The sequence below is a fragment of the Miniopterus natalensis genome, chromosome 11 (genome assembly GCF_054644295.1).
Source record: "Miniopterus natalensis isolate mMinNat1 chromosome 11, mMinNat1.hap1, whole genome shotgun sequence".
NCBI classification, from domain to species: domain Eukaryota; kingdom Metazoa; phylum Chordata; class Mammalia; order Chiroptera; family Miniopteridae; genus Miniopterus; species Miniopterus natalensis.
The window spans coordinates 53,917,790-53,943,992 of NC_142091.1; the positions used below are offsets into that span (position 1 = coordinate 53,917,790).

General features: G+C 39.7%; 1 long non-coding RNA gene across 1 annotated transcript in view; it reads right to left on the reverse strand.

Annotated features, from left to right (window-relative positions):
• Positions 1-80: 80 nt before the first annotated feature.
• LOC148092031 (uncharacterized) overlaps positions 81-26,203 on the reverse strand; it is a 113,659-nt gene continuing 87,536 nt past the window's right edge. Inside the window, exon 3 of the long non-coding RNA XR_015715312.1 lies at positions 81-235. This is a non-coding gene — a long non-coding RNA (uncharacterized LOC148092031). The remainder of the gene's footprint in view (positions 236-26,203) is intronic.

Sequence of the window (26,203 nt, forward strand, 5' to 3'; positions counted from 1 at the left end):
AATAGGCTTATATATTTGTATACAACAAATACCTTCATCTCAGAGATTTATCCTCTGCAGGTTTCCCAGGTCGCAGGACTGACGATTGAACAAAGCAGACACTCAAGAACAGTGCTTTCCGTGAATGTCTCAATTCTAGGCAATCGAGACTTGAACTCTCAGGCCTCTATATTTATATCTCTTCCAAAAGAGCAGCTCCCAGGGAGTGGAGCACTTCAGGCTGTCAGATCTGATTCTGAAAAAGAACACACAATAATCATCCACTATGAAGAGTGCACTTGAAAAACTATGTCTCCACTGTTGCCCTCATTTAACTCTTTCTTTACATATAATTTTACATATATATTGTATAACCACCCTATAAGTATTCAGTTAATTTTGTGGCTATATTGGTAACAATCCTATTTAAGGCCCAAGGAAGGGATCTCACTGGCCTTTTCAATAATGAAACTATGTGTGGAGTTTAATTCCACCTTTTGCTTTATAGAAAGCCACTAGTGATAAAGTGCAGGAAAAGGCATAACAGCTTCTCCCCTAGCCCTTTCCTGGTCCAGCTGTGCACTTTTCAAACGAGAAAACTGAGAAATCTCTCCTTATCCTAATGCAACCCACCTGTTCATCGTGGGATCTCAGGGGCATTAAAAACTGTACCTTTTTTTGCTCAAAGTGTTTCCAGTACTTGAATTATCTCCATTTCAAACAATGTTCTAAGCCAATTCTACAATACTTGGATAATTATTTACACTTCCAAGGGGACTACCTAGAAACCTGTGAGTTATTTCAATGTATAAGTGTGATGTTTGTTCATTAAAATGTCATATTGCCTTCTCATTTGCATATTGTTTACTATTGACGAAAGAGAAAAACAATGTTTGATTGTTTGTAACCTATTATAACAATGCAGAACATGAGCTTTATTAGATTGTGTGTTTATTGTGTGAATTCAAGATCAAACACAGAAAAATACAGAAATCAAAAAGTCTGGGTTCAAATGTCTCAGCAGCATCTCCAGAGGACCTTCTCTGGGTCCCCATGTCTATTCTCCATTTGCTTCCACCTCAGTACTCACCTGCCAATGCTGGGGTCTAGAAGGAAAATCTCCATGCAAATCTCCCAGACTCTCAGCAGACATTATCTGGTCTGGATAAACTTTACATAAATCTTCAACCACTGCACAATTGAAGGGTTTTTTAAAATCAATTTTTCTACTCTAGTCACACATTTGTTTAAATTTGTTATAAAAGTGACCTTGGGACTTGGGTACTAAAGTTTATTGAGCAGCTACTATGGTCTTTCACCTTTCTGACTACTTTATGTATTAACCCTTTGGATTCTTTTTCTAATCCTCACCTGAGGACATTTTCTAGAGAGAAAGAGTGGGAGGGAATAGGGGGGACAGAGAGAGAGAAGAGAGAGGAAAAGAAACATCGCTGTGAGAGAGGCACAGCGACTGGTCACCTCCTGCACGCGCCCAGACTGGGATGGGGAACCTGCAACCGAGTTATGTGACCTTGATCAGGAATCGAACCAACCACCCTTTGGTTGGCGGGCTGACACACTAACCACTGAGCCAGGGCAACCCTTTTGATTTTTATATTAACTCTATAATTACTTTTACTATCCTCCTATTATCTATTTAATAAATGAAAAAGATGGGTGATACAAGAATACCCCAGGAGGCACTAAGTAACTTGCCCCGTACTGCGCATCTAGTAAATTACAGAGTCAAAATTCAAACCCAGATAGTTTGATATTACCACCTTCTATTTAAACTACTGAACATAGCCTCTTCAGTGTGAAGTTAAAACCATTTCAGTCTTCAGCTTCCTTATGCTGAAGACACTTCACACTTTGTAAAGTGATTTTGTGTTTATGAGGCATTTCATTCTTTACCTTCTCTGGAACTGACACAAGCCATCTGAGGTTATCAGGACAGGCATTCAGAGTTGCATTAGATCAATAACTAGGTCTCAGAGGGGATGACATACCCAAGGTCTGGAGAGCTGGGGCCACTCTGGGTCAACTGACTCATTTACTATTTCTAACAGGGACTATTTCCCCTACTACACAGCATATTTTTACTGAATAAGTAAAATGAGGATAGAAATAATTCCCAGGGGCCATTTTGAACAATTCATCTTGGCTTTTCAGGGCCTATAGTTTGCTTAAGGAGATGACTGGGTGACAGTCCTTTGAGGTAGAGAAATACAACTCAGAACTGTAAAGAACTTTTAAGGATCCAGAAGAACAAATACCATCGATGGAAAATGTGGCCTCCAAGCTTGGGGAAATTCCACCATTTAAACCCTAAATGAGAAGTTATGCTCGTGAAATCAAGGAGTTGACACAACAGCAAATCAGGATTTACAACAGCATAAACAAGAGGCAGGATGGTGTGCACTGAATATATTAAATGCGTACTAACCCAAGCTAGGTCACTCAAAGTCATATAATTGTAAATGTTTGCCAGAAATGGAATCAGTGGGCTTGAACCACTCTAGCTGGGGTCTCCTGTGTAACCAAATAACTCATAATCCTATCAGAGTAAACTGGCCCAGGGACCTGAATGAGGAAAATGCTGTTTCCTAGAAGTATCTAAATATCCCAAGAAAGTAAGTTGGCTTAGTGTAGGTGGAAATGCCTAAGGCTAGCATCGGGGAAACTTGGCTTCCAATTTCTGTTTGAGGACTGATTTATGCCGATCTCTTATGTAAGCTATTTGACTTCATTAGGATTATTTGGCAACCTGGAAATACCTGCCCTGCTTACTTTGGCAGTTTAATGTGAGGTCATGTGAGAAACCAGGTGTGAAAGAAATTAAAAAGCAAAAATTGAGCTATGCATGAATGAAATTAAATGATATAAGCAGTAAGAGGAATTGCCTCTAAATGGTCCAACAGTATAGTATTTGTCTGAGAAGAAACACTCACTGACAGAATATAATGTGCCAGGCACCATGTTAGGCACTTCTCACAGTTGCCTGATAGTATGTCATTATCATTACCCAGCAGATTCAGTATCTCTCTCAAGAGCACATAGGTAGTAAATTGTAGCACAGTAATTCAAATTCCGGTGTCCCTACCACAAAAGCCAATGAAAAAGAAAGATGAAAAATACACGGCAAGGTTCCAATATCTTAACAGACATGGATGAGAAGCTTTCAAGGAGGAAATAATTTGATGTTTGAAGCCAAAAGAGGTCACTTGAGACCTTTTAAGGCACAATTTCTATGAGAGTTATGTTGATATAGAATTTATATTTCAAGATAGCAGAGGCCATCTACTCATTCTCTAAATAAATTAATTTGCTTCTGTTCTTCCACAGTGGGGAGCTATGTTCCCTACAGCTCATCTTCTTTATTATAATAAAGACCTGTGAAAAGATCAAATAAGTGGATCATGGTGAATTTATGACTATTCTCAAGAAAATCATGTCAAAGAATGTGTCCAGTGGAAAGAGGATGTGTTACACCACAGGCATTTTCTTCTATCTCCTCCTGTACCTGCTCCTACACAACATCATCATCATCGTCATCATCATCATCAACATCAGCATCATCATCAACATCATCATCATCATCAACATCATCAACATCATCAACAACATCATCATCATTGTCATCATTGTCATCATCAACATCATCATCAACATCATCTACATCATAATCAACATCATCAACAACATCATCATCATTGTCATCATTGTCATCATCAACATCATCATCATCGTCATCAACATCATCATCATCATCAACATCATCATCATCATCATCATCATCATCATCATCATCAAAAGCTGGAAAACCCCCTCTGTCATTGAGCAAGTTACCCTTTCTCAGCGCAGTTCCCCCATATGTAAAAAAAGCCAGTTGGACAAGCTATATCGTAGGTTCATCCCATCTCTAAATTCGAGAATTGTCAAATCATAATGAGCTGAGTTTGTATAAAACAAAGGGAAAGGATATGACAAATCACAACCCCTGCCCTCAAGGGACTTAGACTAGAGTGTATCTGGAAAAGCTGGGATTCACAACAGAAATTGATTTTTAAAATATCACTAAGAAGTACTGAAATCATATTATTATATATAATATTCCATAATATTTATCTTGGAAAAGTTAAATTGGGCTATTTGCCTCTTTTCTTTATCAGACCACCATTATTCCCCATTTCTACTTCACATACTTCATTTCCACTTTCCAAAATTATATTCATGATTTAAAGCCCAAGCCTCAAATGCCACATCCATCAAAAGGTCTCTTCCTCAGCTACAGAGGACCCGACTCTCCTGGAAACTCCAGGCCTACTCCCTGGTTTGCTTGTACAGCATCCGAGCCAGGAGGCACCTGAGATGCATGTTAGTGGGCAGGGGCCGATTTTGAAGCCTGGCTCAATGCTGACTGGTTAGCTGACTTCCCTACGCCCTCATTTCCTCTCCAGGAAAGCAGGTCTGATAGTAGTCTCTTCTGCACGGAGCTGTTGTGCAGATTAAACAAAGAACATGTGAATGTGCTTAGCAGAGATTCAATGAAAGGATTAGACTCCTCCCCAGCAATCTGCTCAGCTTTCTGTTCCAGTCATTTGTGTTTCTGTTTTATCTTCTTTGGGAGGCGGTAAAATCTGAGCACAGAAATTATTCTTGCTCACCTCCGGGCATTTTCCTCCTCGCCCCACCCCTTCCACCAACCCAGTACCTAGCACAGATTCTCCTCGTTCACATGTAAATTTTATCAAGTTGGTGTCAGTCTGTACAAACTGTCCCCTGGGCCCTGTGAAGAACGCTCAGTGACGTACACCTCAGCATTAACAGGGGCAGTGTGGAAACCGCTCTTTGGTCTCCTACCTGCTTCCCAACCTTCACTCCTCCCTCCACAGCTTTGGAGAGGGGGCTGCAGTTAGAATCATTTCACCATAAGAAAGTCATCAGTTTTTCTAATAAAAATCCCTGTTGTTAAAAATGCAGCTTGTGGCACGACCCCTAAGAGAGAGGACACCTTCTCACAGTGCACTTGGCAAATTTGTGAGTCCTGCCTTGGTGAGCACAGACTCCCCTAATCCTGGAAGACAATCAGCAGGAGCCCTGAATGATGAAGCTTGAATGCTCACATCTGCAGGCTCTCTAGCTGACATACCAGCTCCTGTCATTGAAGGTCACCCAGCTACCGAGCCTTCTAGAGAGAGATGAATCACCTTTGTCTCTGTACTCTCCCTCCTCTCCATACAGGTTCCAACCTCACCCTTTTCCCTTTCACCAGTTCCCTTTGCAATTTTCTAAGCATTTGGCAGTTTTCCACTGTGTCCAACCTACCAGGCTGTAAATACCCAACAAAAAAACACAAAATGTGTTTATAGGACTTCTGACGGCTCCTCATCTAAACCGTAAATATGAAATACATTTCAACATTTCTCAGAAAACATTCCATCTCTCAGATTCAATTGACAGCACAAATTTACTCCCCACAAGACAGCACCAAATTCTCCACCTTGCAATTTTCAGTCAAGCCTGTGCATGCACCTGCATGGTGCTAACAAAAACAGAACGTTATTAAGTCACATACCCTGAGTGGCCATGTCTTAAAATGATTATTTCTAAGCTGTAAGAAGTTGTTTGGTGGTATCTGAGCATCATAAACAGCTAAAGTGCAGGGATGTAAAGCACAGCATTAAGAATATAGTCAATAATATGTATGGTGTCAGGTGGGCACTAGACTGATAGGGGAAATCACTTCATATGTTATATAAATGTCTAAACACTATGCTGTACATCTGAAATGAATATAATATTGAGTCTCAACTGTAATTAAACATTTTTTAAAATTTAAAATGAATAATATACAGCTAACTTGGTAGTGTCTGAGACTCACGTTGAAGACTTTCTCTAGCCGCAGCCACAGTAGAGTCAAGCAGCAGATTGTGGATAAGTTCACAAACTTAGAAATCAGACAGGCCTCTGTTCTTCTACCTACGTGATGTGTCACTTGGGAAGCAAATTTTCTACGCCACAGTTTCCTCATTAAATAAAAAATAACGAGAAATACCAAAACTATGGAATTGAATTATTTATGTCCCTAAAGTGAGATAATGTATATAAATCACTTAGCGTAGTACTTGGTATTTATTGGACACTCAACTAAAGACGCCAATTTAAAAAAAAGAAAACACCCCTTATATTCACTACAAGATAGAAATATTAAGGCTAAAATAGTTACTGAGCTCTCAGAAATATTGTCTTAATTTGGTTGAGCTGCCTGACTTGGAGCAAAATTCAGGAAGATTTCATTTCATCCCCAACATCCTTGATCCCCTCTTCAACCTTTTTCCCCTCCGGCCACTAGGTGCTGAGATCAAGGCGGGACTGAGTGCTGCTCCCGGGGACCGTGCTGCGGGCATCCAGGAGTGACTGGCAGAGGACTGTCCCGGTGTCTCCCTCCTGCTGGGACGTGTGATCTAAGGGCAGGGCCCTGCCTTTCCTCCCCTCACCCTCATTACGTGTTTGTGTTCCTCAGGAGACGGCCACTGACTAATGGTTAGCGCCAGACTATCTGCCTGCTCATCCCTCTCGGGGACTGCTTTTTTTTTCTGGAAGTGTTTGGTCTTATTTATCTCACATGGAAGGGACTGCTGAGGCCACTGGCCTCATTCTATGTGCTTTATTTACATGCTTTGCCTCATTTCGTCTTCACAGCTGTCTATGAGGTAGACACTCCTGCTATTCCGATAGTACAGACAAGAGAAATGAGGCTGAAAGGGGCAAATTAAACCTACCAAAGTTCACGCAGTCAGTGACTGAGCCTGGACCCCAAACCAGACCTACTGACTGTAAAGCCCACTGACTAACTAAATACCCATTCACAGCAAGTATTGACTGCTGTAATGAGGTTGAACTATCACCAGGAAAGGTTGCTGATGGGTTTGGTTATTATATTTCAAGTTTTTGTAGGTATCTTCTCCCAGATCAGACCAACTGGCTCCACCTGAAACTTGGAGAGGTCAAGGCTGTTTACCTTTCCCATTACAACTCACATGGCCCGAGGTTTACATGTCAAACTGATCCTTTTATTCTTTGAGAATTAATCCTCAGCATTAAAATATATAACATCAGTGTCCCTTACCTGTATGAAGCTTCCTGACATGGGACAGGCTTGCTCCCCGCCTCACACCCCCTCACTGGTCAGAGGCTTCCAGAGGTGGAGACCCTATGCAGAGTGCTGGCTTAGCTAGAAGGAGATATTAAAGACTGGGAGATGGGCATGCCAGCTGAGAAGTGGGACAAGCAAATCTTGGTGGATAGGAACATATGACCTTACTAAAGAGGGTAAATGCCAGCTGTCTCCTAGAAAACATGCAGGAGCCCTCACTTCCCACAGAAGTCCCTTCCGACTATGAGACTAAGAGATCTCTAGAGATGGATCTGAGACTTCTGCACTTGGTCCTGCCACAGGCCAGCTTTGTATGACTGCTCAGATGCAAACATGTGAAGCAGGTTTAGCTTATTTTTAGACACCCCAGAAATCAGTCAGTGGGGAGCCAAGAAAAGTTTTGAGGTGGGTGGAGTCACTTACTTTGTATCACTAGAAGGTAAGAGGCTCTTTTCTGGAACCTGCACTTGGAAGTTCACCGTAGCTCCTTAACAAAAATAAATCCTGTCCCCTCTGTCCTTCTTTCCAAGGCCCCAGGTAGTGCACAACATCTTCTATCTTAAAATGAGGCGAGTAATTGATTCTCTTAACATTGGGACTGACTTTCTCAGATGGTTTCCTCCTAACCTTTTTGGCTATTTCTAATCCTATTAGCAAGCTCCCATCACAGTACATTAATGCGGTTGTATCTGATTTCATTTTTTGCCAATACCCTACAAAATGCAGCAGCTTAGTAGTGACTTTTATGTCATGTGGTTTTAGCAAAATTGAATGCTAATGAGATGTGATTGGGTGGAAAATTATAGCAATAGGGTGCTTGCCATCTATAATTGCAGCATAGGCTTTAGTTTGAAACAGAGGTACTGGGATTGCTTTTACTTAGTAGTGATTTCTGAGGCACAGAAAGGTACTGCGCATTTACAATTATGCAGGAGATGATTAAGTGGCTTTCACTGCTGGACTGTCAAACAGCCTTGCAAATCACAGAGACGGTCAAGGGAAGCAGCAGGAAGATTACAGTTGCATTGTCTCATTGGGAGCCTCATTTGTTACACACCCACCCACCATCACCACCGAAAGAAGTAGAAAGGGATGCGGGATCATAGCGATGATGGTGGTCTTATCTAAAATAACCTTATTAAATGAGACAGATTCTTTATTAACTAGTCAGGGGCCAAATGATTAAACAGCTTTCCTTGCCATTGAATTCCAAGCAGAAATCAATGTACATTATATCGTTGCAGCAGCTGAGACTGCAAAAGACCCAAGGACAGTGTAAAGACTGTGATTTACTGACATATTTCATCACTGTAATTGTCAAGAGATGGAATGGAGTTCGTTCATGGAGGATAACTTATATTTATTTTTGTATGTGTTAGAAGAGCTACTTGCACAGACTCCCCAACTGTAGTATTTCTGTTGCAAAATCATGTGTCCACCTAAAAAGAATCGTCTCTACATTCAGAGCATTTTTAAGAACAAGAAGCTGCTTTATGAAGACTTGCTCAGCCATATAAAGATTTTCACAGGTCACAAACGCCTATAAGGTCTGGCGTGTACCTAAGATATCTGAAATATGTGAAGTATAAGAAAACAGAAAGAAGTCACGCCTCTGTCAAATGGAAAGTGTACGCCCTGTCTAAAAGCATCAAATTAGTGTTAAGTTGATTATATGTACTGTACGGCCGAACACAGCTACATCTGCGACTCACTTCAGGCTGCTACTCACTCTGGGCTTTATCTCTAGTCTGATTCCAAGGAGAAATTTTGAGCTCTCAGTTGAAAAATCAGACTGCTGGGTTTCCTAGGTCCTTCCTCCCAGGAGGACACTGAAGGACTGGTCACAGGTATTCTCAGAACCTGTGGGTACCACTCTTAGTCCCCAGTTTCCTAAGATCTAGGACTCATCACCTCCTGAAACAGTAGGGAAGATACGAGAGGGGGAATTGTTATTGCTCAAAAGGGATAAAACAATGAACTAAGCAGGCTAGTGCCAAATACCAACTCTTGCTCAAGTCCAGTCTTAGAACTGAGAAAGGCTTCAGTGCATTCTGTCAGGCAAGCTACTACTGTGCCACTGAACTCTGACTGCACCTCATACACCAAATGTGCTAAAAGCCAAAAGAAGGACTCTAATGGGTTCTTATCTATAGAAAGATTGACAATGTGAGTGCTCCTCAAACTACAACCAAAAGTTCTCCTCAAAAGAAAAAATGAACAATTGAGATTACATCAAACTAAAAAGTTTTTGCACAGCAAAGGAAAACACCAACAAAATGAAAAGACAACCCAGTGAATGGGAGAACATATTCAGCAATGATACACCTGATAAGGGGTTAATATCTAAAATTTATAAAGAACTCAGACAACTAAACATCAATAAAACAAACAATCCCATTAAAAAACGGGCACAGGACCTGAAAAGACATTTCTCTAATGAGGACATACAGATGGCCAGCAGACATACGAAAAGATGCTCAATGTCACTACTCATCAGAGAGATGCAAATTAAAACCACAGTGAGATACCACCTCACACCTGTCAGAATGACTACCATCAATAAATCAACAAACAACGTGTGCTGTCGAGGGTGTGGAGAAAAGGCAGCCCCCTTGCACTGTTGGTGGGGATGCAGACTGGGACAGCCACTGTGGAAAACAGTATGGAAAGCAATACCTCAAAAAATTAAAAATGGAACTGCCTTATGACCCAGCAATTCTACTTCTGGGAATATATCTGAAGAAAACTGAAATACTATTTCAAAAGAATACATGCAACCCTGTGTTCATTGCAGCATTATTTATGAAAGCCAAGATTTGGAAACAGCCCAAAGACCCATGACCATCTGTAGATGAGTTAATAAAAAACTGTGGTACATTTACACAATGGAATACTACTTAGCCTTGAAAAAGAATGAAATCTTTTATGACAGCGCGGATGGACATAGAGGGTGTTATGCTAAGTGAAATAAGCCAGTCAGAGAAAGACAAGTACCACATGATTTCACTTGTATGTGGAATCTAATGAACAAAATAAATGCATAAAATAGAAACAAACTTAAGATACAGAGAACAGACTGACAGTTGTCAGAGGAATGAATAAAACATGCTGCTTTTTATAGTTGTGGTTTCTCCCTTTTTAAAAATTACGTGGTAGAGGTTGATAGTGTTTTCAATTATCTGAACTCCCCTTAGATAAATAAATTTTTTTATTTTTAGCTGAGCACATGGCTACCCAATTTCTTTTGCTAGTCTCTTCAAATGTAATCACCCTATCTTTTTCGGTTGTGAGGGAGTAAAGCCTGGGCACTTCTTATATCTCTGTCCCCATGGCTCTCCTTAAATATGCCATGTTATCATGCAGTGTGCTCTTCCCATTAAAACATGTCATATTAATCCATGTCTTATTTTATGTCTCAAACTAATTTTTAAGTTGATGAATAGTAATAGAAAATAATACAAGAACATCACATTTTCCAGAAAAGAGAGCTGCAGTTCAATGGGATCCTTTGATCCTATAGCCAAAGGTAACTAACGGTGCATCTTTCAGAAACCACTTAAGCGAAATGCATTTGGGAAGGAGCCCACGCCCAGCTAGCGAGTTATTCTGAGACACCTAACTCAAATGTCACTAGATCTTAGTCTTCCCAGAGATGCAAAAAGCTCAGCTGAGTTCCACAAATGATGTCGATTCTCAATAATTTGGGTCCTTAATGTTTTCTTTGATGGCCAGTTTGTTCTGTCTCATTGACTGGAGAAAATTAGGTGAGATATAAGAAATAGGAATCGTTACTCCCTTTAGATTGGGGTTGTTGACCATGAATAATGAGGTGAACTTTCTAGTAAAATGGCCCTGATCTTTTCCCTTCATCTATTTGCCCATTAGCTACCTGTACTCTGTGGAAGGGAAAAACTTAGTTCCTCCTTATTAACACATTCTGTCATTCAGCCTTAATTGCTGACATAGACTTTCGTAGACTAATGTAACAGAACAAAAGATATAATGAGAAAATGAGCTTTATGAGAAAGGGAAGAATTCATTTTATTTTAGAACAAAGAAAATGTATTACAAAGGGGAGAATTCCAAACCCTTTGGTTTCATAAATATTCTATCTTCATGAGAATGGACAGCTGTGCTCTTATCACTTTATAAGAATCAACTGACTTTGGTTAGAGATGGAGTTGTTAAAGGTAGAAAACAGAAGAAACAGACTCTCTCCTTCTGAGTGGGCATTTTCAGTGTGGAATTACAGTAAGTTTTCTCACCAGCCCTTAAACTGACATTCACAGTAATGGAATTTATCATTCACTCCCTGCCACAAGGAGCCTGGCACTAAAAGGACCTGTCCTTCATTGTTAAGTACTGCACTATTGTCCCCCTTCAGGGTCTTATGTGAAGATCCTGCTGGTTCTCTTGATACTATTTTTCTTCTAATGGAAAATTTCTTTCCCCTGTTGTTTATTTTAAAGTCACCTCAGCATGTACCCAAAAGGGCAACACCTATGGGTGACAAGACAGAGAGAATGCACAAAATTAGAGATGCTTTGTAATGAAGTTTCCAGGTGTGAATTAAAGCAGGGGACCACGAGCAAGTGCATGTCTCAGAGAAACATGGCATTATACATGGTCACTTAAAACTGAAGTTCAATGAGGACTCACAGGAATTACCAAAGCCATCCATTCCCTACGGGTGAAAGAGACAAAGCAAAGTATACCTTAAGACAGCAGGGACAAAGGGACAGATGGCTACTGGGGTGGGACGAGATGCACAACCCATGGACACAGACAATAATGATGTGGGCTTGGGGGGTTGCAGGGTGGAGAGGGTCAACGGGGGGGGACACCTGTAATACTTTCAACAATAAAGCTAAAAAACAAAAAAGACTACTGGGGTTTCAGGTTGCTACTTAGGAAAAGCAATGGAAACTGCAGCCCAGCCTTATGATGACAAGACCTCGGTAAGGCTTCAGAACGCTGGGTAACTTCCCTTTTTCACCCTGGATGTTTCCATGAACCAGGCAACTAGTTAAAGGAACAGAACTTAAGGAGCCTGTACCTTCTTACCCCGAGATTTGGGAGAATTAAATCTCCAAAAATCAGAGCACTGGTGGCCACTGACAGGAGAACAAGAATATGAACAAGCTGAGACCCTCGGGCTACATGGGAGAGGCAGGTGGGCTGAGCAAGTCTGAGAAGTTTAGTACTCACAGGGTCCTTGAGGTTTTCCTGCCTTCATAACTCCCTAATGTAACTGCAGGCACCATGTCAAGTTTAACAAAAAAATTAGGACCATTAGGAGAATAACAGCTTCACAGAATTAATATTTTACATGATAAATTAAACATTATTCTATCCTTAAGCCCAAGGTCTCAGAGCATTGATCTCACCAAAGAGTGAATGGGATGATATTTATATCTATTGTTTTTTAAATGTCTATTTTGCAAAATGTTAAGAATGAGGCATACATTTGGAAGGGAAAAATTCTTTCTTTAATGGCTTTAGTTTCTGACTCTGCTTATAAACAAAGACATAAAATTTGAGAGGGTCAAACAAACAATGATTAAAATTTTTAAAAGCTTTAAGTGGATGAAGACATTGATTCGTGCTGCAGTTTCCTTTTTGTACATAACGCAAAGGTGATAGGGCTCTGAACACCACTTAAGATGCATTCACCCCAAATAACAAAGGATAGTCACTGATTATGTAAATGCACTTTTTAGCAGGAGAAACACAATTCTGGATTTATTAATCCTAGGAAAAGAGCAAAAATGGCCATTATGAGAAAAAGAGAATGAGAGAGAGATAGTAAGATAGAGTGAGGGAGGAGGGGAGAGAGAAAAAAGGTATTGAAAAACATGGAAACTCAACCACTCAACTCATCTCATTACTAGGTATGAGATGAACCAATAGTATAATTAGATTTATCATAAGACAAAAAAAATACCTCCACAGTAATTCTTATGGTAGTCTTCTATCATTAAAATTTTTTACTTAGCACTCTCTTAACTTTCTGGCAGTTGCATAATATGTTAAAAGCATTCTGGAGGACATCTGACAATTTTTAACAGAAACTCTTAAAACCCAAAGAATTTCATTTATTTTTTAGGACATTTTTTCCCTAAAGAAACATGCACACCACATAAGCATATAAAATGAATATGTGGAAATGACCTAAAGTTCTGATACTAAGAAACTGGTTAAGTAAAGCATAACATATCTGCAGGATTGAGTACTCTTAACCATTTAATAGAGGCTATAGAAGATTATGTCATCATATGGGAACAGCCACAATAAATCGCATAAATGGTATAGCTTTCCATAGCAATAGAGTTCCATGAAAAGCATGTAGAGTCTAGAAATTGGATAGTAATGCTCTGGAAGGAAGAAATGCAGCTGTGCTGAAGGAAGCCTGAAACTATCAATTCGTGTTGCATGGATTTCTAGCAGGTCACTTGCTCCTAAAGAGACCAGAAGAGTAAAAATGGGTTAGATTTTGACTTGTTCATTTATTATTCAATTACTTACTCATCTATTCATTCAGGCATCATTTCTTAAATGCCTACCACATGCTTAACACTGGGCTGGGTACTGAAGCATGACGTCAGAGACATGAGGCTGGACAAGCACCTTGAAAATGGTTCAGGAAGAAGCTGGCATGCCCTGTGCAACATGCTCTGTTATCTTTAGGCATGGGAAGTCACTGTGAACTTTGAGCAGGGAAAAGACAAGGTTAGGTTTTAACATTAGGTCATTTTGACAGCAGTGGGGTGGTGGGTGGACCACAGGAGGACAGTGCTAGAGTAGTAATGTGGTATTAGTTTTTTAGGGCAGTCCAGTGAAAACCAAGGAGAATCTGAACCAAGACAGTTGCCCAGAAAGTGGAGACAAGGGGAATAAATATTGAACATGTAGACTAAATTTGCATACAAGGAGCAGAAGGAATGGACATAATTTTGAGTAAGTCCCAGGTTTGTGCTTGGATAGAGAATAGTGATGTTTAGGGGGGAAAAGAAATGGAAAAAAAGAAGTTGGATAGCACCTATAGCTCTTTATACATTTTCTGGGTGCTGAGATATATAAATATGTTTAAATGAGCCGATAACAAAGCATATATATATATGGCTTTGGCTACGTACCTTTGTGAATTGGTCAACTCACATTAAATACTTAGATGTACCCTCAGCCTTCTCAGAATCCCTTCTTTGTTTTATTATTCCATATAATACATAAAATGAGCTTTGTAGTAAGAGCCTTATCAATACTGATGAGCTGGTTCCAATCCTCTGCCATGAACACCTTTTGGTGTTCAGTACACTGTCTACGATTTCCTTTAATAAAGTGAGATATTTGAAGTTTGAAAGATGTTAAAGTTTGAATTTCGGATGTCTTTCAAACTTTAAATGTCTCACCCAGTAAATTTAATAAAAAAACACACATCATAAGTAATTCTGAACTTGCACAGATTATTTTTTAAAGTTTGAAATTCTGGAATTTCTGAAGGAACTGTAAATGTTGATAATAAGAATAAAAATGTATGAAGCACTGACAATGTGCCTAGCTCTGGGCTAAGACTTTTATACAAACTACATCATTCACTTATCTCAGCAACACTATTAAGTAGGCATCTTCACTTTACAGATGATAAAACGAAGCTCTGAGAGATTGTCACTTGCCCAAAATTATACAACTATCAAGTAGCACAGCCAGAATTCAAAACAAGGTTATCAATCTTTTTACCGTATGCTCTGAACCATGTCAATTACTTTCTGAAAATTCAGGCTTCTTGGAAACATCTTTCTGGAAACATTATAGATGAGCTTTGGAGATCTGAGTGGCAGTGTGGTCTGATAAGAAGATCACTGAACTGAGGGATTAGAGTCTAACCTTCTAGTTTGAACTGGGCCACAAACTTGCTATGCGATCTTGACCAGGTTACTTAACAGCTCTGAGTTTCATTTTCTTCATTTGAAAAATAAGCAAATTGAATTAGACATCACTTCCGAGATGTTATTTATATTTGTAATTTAAATTTATATTTAAATTTGAAATGTCTTTCTTCATTTACATGTGATGAGATTTCAAAGCATTCAATGGCTCTATATACAAATGGAATTTGCTGATCTCAGACCTGGAAATGCTATGTTCCTTGGGCATAGGAAGTAAAGAGAAAGGCCTCTGCTATGTACCTTTGTGAATTGGTCAACTCACAATAAATACTTAGATGTGCCCTCAGCCTTCTTAGAATCCCTTCTTTGGTTTATTATTCCATCATCTTAAAGCCAGACTTTAGGCTAAAATAAAGCAGGGGCCTCTGGAAAATTGCTTCAGAGTCAGAGCTAAACATGGTTTCGCCCTTCTCAAAATGATTTAAAGTGATCTGGTGAACTAGGTATGACCTGACTTCATTAACTATTTCTAGTTAATAATAATATAAACAGCTATAGAAAGGGATGTCCACACAGAAGTCTATTTCCCTTTAACAATTTGGACTAGTTCCACCATCAGAAGGAATGGGGATAATTGGCTTACAACATAGTATAGTATTTCAAAATCTCAATGTTGAAGCAATATTCAAAGCCATCTACTCCAATGTTTTCTAAATGATGCTCGCCAGATAGATATTCATGCATGAGGAAGTTGTTGGTGGTCTAAGGCAAAATTAGAAAAAGACATTGTACTAAATTTTAAACAAAGCTATATTTAGTCAATTAAGAGAGTCTGTTTTCGAAGATTATGTACTATAAACTTAATATGGAGATTTTTTTATTAAATGATAATTGTAGATGAAATTAATCTTTGTTGTTCTGTTTCTATACTAATTTGGTAAAATAATACATGAACATTACATTTATTATTTAAATTTTTTGATACTTGGCGAAATTAAAATTTAGGGGAACTCCTGGTCTAATCTAATCATCAGTCTCTTCCACTCAGTGTTTAAAACCCTCTCTAGTTTTTTGTTCAGTGATGTTATCTAACTTGAACTCCACTGAAGAAGACAAAACTCAAGAGCAACTCCACTCCATTTTTGGATGGCCCCAGGTGGGTCTTTGTTATATAGTGCTAAAATATGTTTTGAGTAGTTCCACTAAACAGTAATAGTTTTACAATACATATTTTATAAATAATAAAATGATAAAAAATTGTCTCACTTGCACTAACTAGTGAGTAATAAAGCTGGGGCTTAATCTTAGCTCCAACATACTACAAAGCTCACACTCGTAACAAACAAAATATACTGCTTTCTGAGTCTTCCTTCATTTAAAGGCAGTCTTTATGTTTCCCTGAGTTCTCTCATAGCTAGGAAAAACATGAACATTTTTTTTTAGTTGTTGCTAATGTCATTTTACCATGACAGTCTCTTAATTGCTTACTCTTCATTGTTTGCAATTTGCATGAAAATATAGGGGCTTTGAAGACAGGCTCACTTGGGTTTGAGACCTGGCTCTGACACTGACTAGTCCTGTAACTTATTGAGAGCTATATACTTATCAGATTTGAGTATTAGTTTCTTTATCTGTAAAATGGGGGAAATGCATCATAATGTTACTGTGGACATTAAATAGAAATTTTTAAACCTAAAAGGTCTTTGTTAATTTAGTCAGTAGAAAACTAAACAATGACCAAAAATACATGTGTATGTTTATGTGCATCAGGACTATAATAGATAAAAATAAAGTAAAAATTAATTTGATAAAATACGTTAGTTTCCTTAGATCTCTAAAATATAAAATATTGAGAGGAGATAAAGTTGAAATGTTCCTATTGTTCTGATTTACATCAGGATTCAAGGATTAGTTACAATTAAATTTCTATGCTCGTCCCCCATTGATCACTTGATGCATATGCTTTTCTGGAATTGGATTGTTATCCAAGCATGGCAAATTAAACTTCCTATTTAACAATTAAAACCATCAGGCTGATGAATGAGACACTGAGGCTGATTTATTCTAGGTGAGATTCTGGCTACCAGACATAAATGAGACTCGCTTTGTTTTCAAGAGTTGTCTGGCAGGCTGGCTCAGGGGCACAAGCCTGTGACTGATCTCACTGTACAATTATCACCAGGCATCTCCACTCAATGGATGATGGCCCTTCAGGTATTTAGGAGAGAGTCACTCACATCACTGTGATGCCGTCCTCCCTTCCCAGACATTACGATCTGGTTTGTCACCCAGATAAAGTAGTTTTTTAGAAGAAGCCTTTAACTGGCTTCTCAGTCTGTTATAAGACAGGCAGACAGATGATAGATAGATGATGATAGATGATGATAGATAGATGATGATAGATGATGATAGATAGATAGATGATGATAGATAGATAGATAGATAGATAGATAGATAGATAGATAGATAGATAGATAGATAGAAAGAAAGATAGATAGATAGATAGATAGATAGATAGATAGATAGATAGATAGATAGATAGATAGATAGATAGATAGATAGATGATAGATAGATAGAGATAGATACTGATTTTAGAAATTGGTCTTCATATTTTCTCCTTGGACTAATCACACAAAGTAAAACTTTCTATTACAATGTTTGTCCAGTGCCCTAACCACATGGAAGCACTGTGCACTTAGCTTTGCAATCAGGTAGATGTCGGATCAAATTTTGGCTTCAACATTTATTTGTGGTTGTAGACCTTGGCTATAAAACTTATACCTGGGGTACATAACTTAATCACTCTGAGTTTCAGTTTTATTATTTGGGAAGTAAAAGATAGAACATGTATTTTACAGGATTGCTTTGAAGATTAGGGTAACTAATAAAGGGCTCAGCTGGTCCACTGGCACATAACAGACACATAGTAAATGGCAGATTCAGTGGAAACTGGATTAATCTCCATTATGGTCCAGGTCTCTTCCTTTAGCAAGTGTAGCTTCTGGGCTATTTAGAATGTACAAAGATAGTCAAATCGTAGTCACTTGAGATATTTTATTAATTTTATTAAATCAGACTGTCTTGGAGAGAGAAATGTGACCCCTCAAACTCTTCCAGAAGTTCACTATTTACTACCTCAAAAACTCCTGTTCTAATTGAATAGCTATAGGGTTCATTCTCAAGTCTAACCTTTCTGGAATCATATATTATACATAATATCCATGGAAAACAGAAATAGTGCCTGTGGGTAATTTCTAACTACCTCAGATTTCTGGTAACCTGACTGACATTTTTTAAAATTACAACTTGTTTAACTCATAACAGACAAAACAAAACAAAAACAGAGAATAAGAAAAGGTAGTTTAAAAATATTAAACCTGAATAATAGAAGAAACTTATTAAAAGAAAGTCTGTCTACCAATGTCAGGGCATTTAAGCCATTCTACCTTGTCTAACTGCTAAATCCCCAAAGGCAGAATGTCAATCAATTGCTAAATGTTCCTCGATTGCCTGCATGAGCTGCTTCATTGTTTTAATATTAAGCTTCATGACCTTAAAATTAATGTTCAGAAAATGTCCCTCCCATTGTTTATTATGTATATCCTCAGCAGTCACCAGGTAACAAGGTCCAATCATTAATATGCAGAATTATAAACAAACATACATGCAAAAAGATGCCATGATTCATTTCCAATAACTGAATGCCTTTCATCCCCAGGACTCCTTGTTCTTTTGCTCCTGAATCCTACTTCTCTATTTGTCAGAGGGTCTTAAGTATCCACCCACGAAAATAAGCACATGGTCTATTTTCATGGGTAGAGGTACTGCCATTATGGGGAGAGGAGCATTGAAAAAAGAGAATGTTATTCTGAAATTATTAAACCTCTTTTATTTTTTTCTTAATTGCAAGTGTTTCAATTCCACAAAAATACTCCATATCTATTTCCCAGAAATGTACAAAAGGGAATTTTCTGAGACCTTTTCTAGAGGGCAACTAAAGTTGTCAAAGGGACCCCTAAAGCTAAAAGATTTATATTATCGCAATTACTTTGTAAAAAAATAAATTAAGAAAGTGCCAAAACAGTCTCTGGCTGACTTCACATCTTTTTAACATGTAGTTAACCTGACATCCGCAGTCTGTCTATGGGGTAATCTGCCTTACTTTGCTCCCAGGCCTGCTGCAGTTAAGGACCTAATGTGTCAGCAATTCCTTTATCAGCTCTCACCTTCCAGAGATTACTGACTTTTCAAAATGCAATCATGAATATTCACTGGAGGCTGAAGTTGGGCAAATTGAGCCCCAGTAGAATACTGTACTACTGTGTACGGCCAATGCTTTGAAATCAAGACTTCCTAAAATGTTGAATGGGAGGAACTATGGAATTTAGCAAAAGTTAAAGAGCAAAACCCTAACCTACATCATTACTCTCGAGTTTAAAGGATAAAGGGTAGTGGTCAGTGAGTCGGAGGATCTGAATCAAGGTACTGCTCCTCTGTACATTAGGTTCAAAGCTACCCTTGGGCGAGTCTCTTACTCTCCCCAAGCCTGCTTTCTCCTGTCTAAAAGGGAATGAGATTTCTTACATTTATAAATTATTGGTCTGGCAATTTAGCCACTCAGAAATCTGGGTTCTCAATCTGTAAACAGGAATCACGATGCTTGCCTTGCTCATAACCTCAGAATTGTTGTAATAGTGTTGTCCTTAGTCCACATTGAAAAAAGGGTTCTAACCAAAAATATATTTGCTTACACCAGAGCTCAGGTAACTCGCCTTAACACCACCAGAGGGGTTTCTTCACTTGGTTCCCTACTGGAAAGAAGCAAGACTAACTCCACATCAAGAACCCAACCATTCACTGATCATGAACACGAGCAGGAAGATGCCCGATGGGGCACAGTTGTAGCAGGTCGCAGGCAAGTTATTTATGCAGGGCTTTAGATCTGTAAATGCTCCTGCCTCAGCAATAAAATGTGTATTTCTGCACACAAGAACACTTGAGAAAAGAGCTTCTTCTCTGGGGAAATAATGTGTATTTTATTAAGAATTACTGTAGCATCATGTGGTTCTAACTATTGATCTAATTATGACGGGGTATGGCCAGGAGTTGTGAAGCTGACGTGGCTACCCGGGTCCCAACCCAGATCATTTCTTTCCACTTCTGCTTTTGTGCAGTCTCTCTCCTCAGATTGCAGTCCTGGCTGGTCAGTTTTGCTAGCAAGTCTGATTTACTTCCATCTAGCACCCAGTCTCTTAAACTGCAGTTGTTCAGCGTTCAGCACCTAGGCTTGTGGGCTGTTCCTTGGCTACAACTAAATGAAGTTCCTATTAGCTATTGCGGACATTTATAAACTTAAGGACTGCAAATATTGCCTTGTGAGATATTTATGGGGACTCACTGTGCCTAGTATGAGGAGATTGCCTTTATAAGCATTTCTGGTTTTAGAAAAGTGAAAGAAATATATTTCAGGTAAATGCTCCCTGGAGGGATGTCTCCCATTACTCAAATATCTTGAGCCCAAGGTGGCACAGGCTAAGATAAAAACTCTCCATTTGGGATATAAGGTTTTCCCTGACTCTGGGTTATGAATGGGCTTTTTAAACAATGAAGCAGTGCACAAACTGTTAGAAAAATCTCCCCGAAATGCAGCTCTGTTTCTTACCTAAGCAAGAGCAGACTGGAGACGGTGTTACCGAGCCCTAGGGCTCCTCTCTCCTCCTCTGGCTCTCCGCACACACTCCCCATCTCCAGTCTCCCCACAGCATATCTTGTTTGCTGGCTGTTTCCCCAGCCAGACTGAGCTGCTTGGGGCCGTGACGGTGTTCCAGGTATCAGATGTACTTAATATGGCGAGTACCACACACCAAATGTTCATCGATTGGATACAGCGACTCTAATACCTGCAGAAGGTATAAATGAGTACTGACCCTAATGCATACTTTATTATTTTTAAATATTCAGTTATTGATATATACTTGTGTCTTATGGTATGAACTAACTGACTCCTCCTCTCTGAAATGCGTGTAGGATTATAAATTCTGCTTGAGATTTTATTGTGTATGATTTTCAAACATACCACAGTCGTAAATGTGCTCTGGAATGCGAATCCGGTAATTAAGCCGGGCCTGCTGCAAAGCTGCCAATGTCTGCGAAAACACGTTTTCTAGAAAGTAGGCTTATCTTAGATTTTCCCCTCCTAATTTCCATTCCACCCAGACGGGCTTCATAAGTGGTAACTTTTTCTCCGTTATGGGTGCTTTGTGTATTTTTCCTTATTATTCCCCTAAGGCAGGCCGTTGCCAACCAGCTAATGAGCTGGTCTTTACACAGCATTTATATGGAAGCAGCACAAAGTATGTCCTATTAAGATTCGCTGCAGGATATAGCCCCCTAAAAAGGGGACCTGATATAATAAAGGGGCAAAGAGCCTTGGTAAGGAATATTACCTAATAGATGGTGTACGTTTTCATGAAGAAGCTCTGGTTCGTGATGGGGAGAATTGATAGCTGCCCTTGGACCAGCTCTGTCGCCCCCAGGCCTGTCTCTGACAGCACAGCTGCTCTGTGTGCACCAGAACAAGTATGTGTGGCTTCGGAATTGCGACCCACCATACGAATGAGAAGTCAGCCCTTCAGTCGCTAACTGCAGTATTGGATCTGCAGGTGTTGCCATCTAACGCACGCAGTGCGTGCTTGCACCGCACACAGCAGCGGTGTCGGAGGAAACTGTTTGTCTACCAGGGAAGGATTACATAATTGATTAAAATAACCTCAGGGAGCTAGCACAGCGTTCCACTCTGCTTTTGCCAACGGCTGAGCCAGAGATGGGGATGCATTTTAAAAACACAGAAATCTGGTTCAGCTTGAATTAATTATCAAACATTCATTTGAATACTTATTGTATCAGTCACTGTCAAACCTGAGTGTGCATAGAAATTAGTTGGTGTCTTTCTCTCAATGCAGATGTATAAACCGAACTCCCAGAAATTCTAATTTGATAGTTTGGTGGGGCCTGGGAGTCAGCATTTTCCATAAAGCCAAAAAGTGATTCTAAGTCCAGCAGTACTCAGACTCTACTTGAAAACTGATCTAGACTGAATGTTTGTGTCTTCCCAAAATTCGCATGTTGAAATCTAATCCCCAGTGTGATGGTTTTAGAGGTAGGGTCTTTGGGAGATAATTAGGCCATGACAATGGAGGCCTCGTGAATGGGGTAGTGTCCTTATTAAATAAACTACAGAGAGCTCCCTCGCCGCTCCCACCATGTGAGGGCGCAGCTGAAAGACAACCAGGAGGTGTATTCTCACCAAACACCAACTACTGCTGACTGCCATGTCCAACTTTATGGAGTTGGTTCTCTGGGTATTAGGTGAAGACAGGCAAGTAAACAGGCAGTGACAGCCAGTACAGGAAGGGCCAGGACATGGAAAGAACACTTTTGGAAGGAGCACCTAACCCAGGCTTAGAAACGCCAAAGAATAATTCTAACTCAGAAGGATGAGTACAAATGTAGGTGAGTAAAGAAGGGATTGGGACAGAGACTGGCATGAAGTTAGGCCTAAAAACCCCTCTAGACAAAGCCTGCTTGAGGATCCAGAGTGTCGGGGAGAGGAGTGGTTGGTAAAGCAGAAGTAAATATTGCTCAAACCATGCAGGCCTTGTCGGTCCATTAATGAGTTTGTACTTGATCATGAGAACAGTGCGGGACCATTTGCTAGACCTGGAAAATACCCCTGGTTGCAGTGTGAAGGACGGATTATGGTAAAGGGTGCGACAGTGTTGTATTGCAAGGCACTTTCCTACTTTACAGCATAGCAACCGGGTAGTGTTATGATTCCCACTTCACAGATGAAGGAACTAACATTTTAGAAAAGTCAAGTACCTTTACAAAGACCATAAAGTTAGTGAGTTGATGCACTGGGAAGAGAGGGTAGAAGAGATTCCAGACCTGAAATGTGTCTGCTTTTGAAGTCTGTGCTCTACCCGCATCATAGTGGTGCCTCTTGATCATTCTAGAATATAATCATAGCATAGGAAGTGCTTCCTTGATGACGAATTTGCAACCTAATCTCTTAACCAAAGGAATAGCTTTAATTCTCAGAGAAATTTGGCATAGAAGTGTTTACACTTTATAGCTTGCCTCCTTTGCCAAGAGAATGGGTCAGTATTTGCGGGGAGAGTGGGGTGGAGGAGGTCATCGGGGGAAAGAAAGGGGGATCTATATATAATACTTTAAAAAATAAAGATAAATTTTAAAAAATAAAGGGGATGAGAAGAGGACTCCCCATTGCCTCCTCGGTTTCCTTCTGCAGGTCGCAGGGTATGGATAAGAAAGCTGTTACTGAGAGAACCTTTAGGGGAAAATGAGGTTGTAATGAACCCTGCTTCGAGCGAACAGGGAGATTTTTTGCCTTGTCAGAAGCATTTGCTCTTCCAGGAACTAAAAACCAGCCTGTGGTTCCTCTTGCCTCTCACAGCTCAAAATAGCAAAAAAGCTGCAATAAATAAATACACTCTGATCTGACAGGCAGTAAGGGGACATCTCACTTTCCCTGCCTCCCCTGGCTCCACAATCCAAAGATAAGATAGAACTCGGGGCGATTTCCATGGATCACATTGCAATCTTGGCTAAGAATGATTTCCAAAATTGTTGCTCATGGGGGTGTCATTTGTTCAAATAAATAGTCCAAGACTGTCCTTCGTTCCAGACTCCGGTTGTTCTCAGAAGCAGCCTTTGAATCAAAGTGCTGGTTTTCAACTTTTGCAGTTGCCTTTTCACTTTCCCTGGTGCTGACCAAGGGCCCAAGTTAGCAACATTGGCAGCTCCTAGAGTTTGGTCAGTTATTTATGGCATCCTAACTAACTTCTAAGTGTGTGTTTCTTTGATATAATCTTGATAAGATTTGTTTTGGCCATAACCTAAATTAAAAAGTACAACATAATTCATTATTGCTGAAATTTTGCCATGGATTTAAAATTTTGAATTTAAAAGAGTTTATTATGAAGTTGGTATGCATGCAAATGAGAAGAAATTTGGAGGATTTTTACATAATGATGGTATTCATATAGCTTCTTTGGGGTAGGAATTATTTTATTCATTGTTCATGCACAGGAGATACTCTGTGGGTATTAGTTGAACAAATGAATGACTGAATTATCAGCAGAAGTGATAATAATCCTTTCATATTTCTATACAGCTTAATAAACTACTGAATTGAGTAATCTCATTTGAGCATTTCAAATATCCTATAAAGTAGGCAGGATTTATTTCATTATCCCCATCAGAGAAAATACTGCATTTTATGATGAATGAAAAGGAATCTGAACATAGGTATTTTTTTAGCCACTCCACTGCACCAGGCAGGATCTCTAGCCTTGCCTTAAGAACAAGGACCTGCTTTAAGAAAAATTATGAAATAGATACAAGACCCTTTTAACCCCTTAATCCTTCTATTCACACACGCTTACCTACCTCAGGGGTCCCCATGGAGGCCTAGGTGAAGTGCTCAGTGTCTTCTGGTTCCTCACCTATCCCTCCTCCAAACCTGCTCTCAGCATCTGAGAAATGCTGTCACACCAAATTATAGCTTAATAGCGACCCCTTTGGGAGGTTTTGTTTTAACAGAGTGTATTAGATAATTTGGACTCTCCATCGTCTCCCTGGCCCTTAAAGTGCAGTTTATTTGTCAAAGGACATAATAAAAGAAGGTCACAGAGCTAGCCAGCTGTGGTCAATATCCTCAGGACAGGTACTGACCCATAGTGTCCTCCTGCTTGTCTCTGTGACCTGCTCTTCTGGTGCATCCATCCTGTGGCAACATAATCTGGATACTGCTATGTGACAAAGGCCTTTCTATTTTTATCTACTCTTGAGACAGTCTTCTCCAGCGCATCTATGTTCCTCAGCCAGGTCAGTCCCACTATCAGTGGATGGCTGTCTAATATGGACTAGCCCCCTGAACAGTGGCATTTCTGGCATCAACAACCAACAGGAGGGTTTTAGGGAAAGGAAGGGACATTCTAGAGCTCCTGAAATCACATTTGCTCTGCTTCTGCTTAGGGCTCACTGCTGCAAGCTATTTATCACCGTTGATTTTCTCAGTGAAGGGGAGAAGTTAGAACTATGTTTAAGGTGTTTAGATAAGCCTCTCCCAAGCTCTTGCTAAATCTGTCTTCTGTTCCTCCCTACACACCACCCCTCCTTCCAGCTCCCCAACTCCAAACACCACAGTGTTCGCACCACATGCAAGTGGCAACCCCACCTAATACCTGACCTAAACTCAGGTTTGGGCAGCCCAATCTGAGCCTATCACCTGAGGCCCCAATTTATCCAGGAAATGGAGATCAGAAAATACCACATTCTTTCAATATTTTCTAACCTTTTGAACTCCTGACTCTCAGCAATCAGACATCTACCTAAACCCTTTTCCCTGAAAAATATGTGGAGCCAAATACCAATGTTATTTTATTATTTTTACCCCTCTTTCACATTCGCTCTATGCTGATTTAAGTATTGACAGTGACAATAACAAGCAATAAACTGAGTTTTGAGATGCCAATTTATGAAGTTTTAAAGCTTAAAACAAAAGCTAAAAGAAGAACAATTTTCTATCACAAAGGAACAATTGAGATGCAAAAGCAGTTTACAAAAACTATATGTTTGGGGAAAACTGGTTGAACAATGAGTGCTGATAAAGAATTTTCGAAATATGTATGCAATCACGCTTAAAGCTAGGGGGAAATTGCTGTTTGTTACTTGAACTGAGAGCTTTGGCCTAAAGACATATGTGGTTAGGACGGAATAATAACCCCTCCACTAGAACTGTCTAGTGGATAGACATGGTTCTGAGCAGTGTCTGTTAGGATCACATTTTGGAACATGACCTGTATCTTCCCCTCCAGGCCACGTAGATTTGATTTTCCTCTGGTGAGTTTGCTGTAAGCCAATGTCACATTCCCAAACAATTGATAATTAAGCAGGAAGGCAGACCTTATTATGACGAAAATAAAACATTGGTACACTAAAAATACCACACAGTGTGCAAGGACAAAAATGGATCCCAGCTCAATGTGGTTTAGGCAATTGTCAGTGTCTCCCTTTGCTCCACCCGCTTTTCTGGCCTTTGCTGTGCAGTCCCCAATAGTCTGTTATCTGTTTCCTAAAATGTATCCAAGAAAG